At 51.5% G+C, this 2,007-nt stretch overlaps 1 pseudogene; it reads right to left on the bottom strand.

The window, feature by feature from the left end:
• Nucleotides 1-1,160: 1,160 nt before the first annotated feature.
• On the bottom strand, nucleotides 1,161-1,755 carry LOC113607718 (protein Wnt-9a pseudogene; annotated as a pseudogene).
• Between the last annotated feature and the right edge of the window lie 252 nt (nucleotides 1,756-2,007).

Genomic DNA, 2,007 nt, shown 5'->3' on the forward strand with positions numbered 1-2,007 from the left:
CCTTTTCCTGTTGGGCAAATCTCTCACAGAAAGTGGGCCTTGACAGCACTGTGCTGGGAGATGAGCTTATTAACACGGTGTGTCCACAGCCAAGGGCCATTCCCTCTACTTCACCAGGCAACAGATTTTGGAGAGATGAAGGCAAGCCCTTCCTCTATCTTGGAGGGAAAAAAGATTTTACCTATATGCTCTCAGATAATGCTTATCATAGCTCTGTGGAAGGAAAATTTATTCCCTCTTACCACTGAGGCAACAAAGCTTTATAAAGGTCAAGGGATCACCTTGTGTCAAATGGGTAGTACGTGGTCCAGGCAGGGTTCAAACCAATGTCTACCTTACTCCAAAGAACTGATTTTTCCGATGCACCACCCTGCCCTCCTTATGCATACAAATGTATATATAAACACATGTGCATGTATGCATAAGTGTATGTACATGTATACATATGTATATGCGTGTGCATGTATGACAAATGAACATCTTTTGATCCTGAAGGCTGATTAAAAAGTATCTTCCAACTTTATTGAGGTATAATTACAAAATTATGTTATTTAAAGTGTATAACATAATGATTTGATATACATGTACATCCTGAAAGGATTTCCCCATTTAGTTAATTAACACATCCATCAACCTCACATATTTACCTTTTTTTCTTTTTTTTGGTGAGAAAATTTAAGTTCTACTCTCTCAGCAAATTTCAATTATGTGATAACAGTGTTGTTAACTATACCAAGGTTTTACATTTGTCTTTCTTGTCTCCTGGTGGTCTCCCCAGGATCTTATTTTTAACCTGTAGTTATGGTTATAGAAAACGTGGAGAGGAAAGGGGGCAAATGTTTTATAACGACCTATGGATCAGTACTGTGGGCTACTTCAGAGACGCTCACCTTTTGGTTTTGTTTTATTTTTCCTCCCCCGCCTCCAAAAAAAAAAAAAAAAAAAGCAGGACTCGAGGGCCCTGGCTGGCACCGCATGGCTAGAAGTGAGGCACAGAGACAGAGGCTCCCCCCTCCTCCCAGACCCCCCCTCCCCCTCCCCACTTCCCCTTTCTGCCACCGAAGGCCCTCTCTCCCGCCGAGCGCCCGGCCCCGCCCCGTGCACTACCGGAGCCTCACTCCACCTTCTCTTCCCCTGCCGCCGCGCCGCCCCACTTGCCTTCACAACCAGGAGGTTGCGGTGGAAGTCCACGGGGGTTCGCAGAGCCTTGCTCCACCGCCAGCCCAGGAACTCTCTGATGAATTTGCTGCTTCATTTGAGGTTGTCCCTCCAACGGCCCCACTGCCAGGCCTCCCGGTTTTCTGCAGGTCCGGGCCTCCGGCGCGCCAGCTCTCCCTGAGGCCTGCGCTGCATGCCTTGACCAGTATGTGCCTCAGGCAGACCCGGGGAGGCGGTGTACAGGAAGGCAGTCTCCTTGAAGCCTCACTTGGGGAGGCTGGCCCTGGGGCGGCCCTCCAAGGTGCAGTTACAACGCAAGAACCGGAACGGGTTCCAGCACTCAAGTGCGCTCACGTAGTCTGAGCACCAGCATCGCCGCCACGCCCCCCGGCAGCACAAGCACCACCGCTTCCGCTCCAGCTTCAGCCAATCACAGGCTTTGTAGTGCGCCTGGGCGGCCGCCTCCAGCTCCAGGATCAGCTGGAAGATGTTCAGGGCCTCGGTGTTTATCAGCCCTAGGCGACCAGGAGGCGCGGCACAGTGAGCGCAGGTGTCAGCACGAAGGCCACAGACAGCCAGGGCACCAGCGGGGCCCATTCAGCAACTTGCTGCGCACTGGCAGCAGCGCATCATGCTCCTGGCCCCAAGGCACAGCTCAAGGGAGGGAAGGTGCTGCTTTTCATTTACGCACAAGCATGGGCACCCTGGGTGGTGGATAAGATGGACTGAGAGATGTGCTAAGGAGGTAGGGATGGTGACGTCCTGAGCAAAGGAAAGTCGAGAGGGCCTGCTGTTGGTGACAACTCATCTCTCCCACAGGGAACACTGGAAAACCAGAAAAAGGAGATG

This window comes from Aethalodelphis obliquidens, unplaced genomic scaffold, assembly GCF_003676395.1.
Source record: "Aethalodelphis obliquidens isolate GAN/ISIS:26980383/991018 unplaced genomic scaffold, ASM367639v1 scaffold50, whole genome shotgun sequence".
Taxonomy (NCBI): Eukaryota; Metazoa; Chordata; class Mammalia; order Artiodactyla; family Delphinidae; genus Aethalodelphis; species Aethalodelphis obliquidens.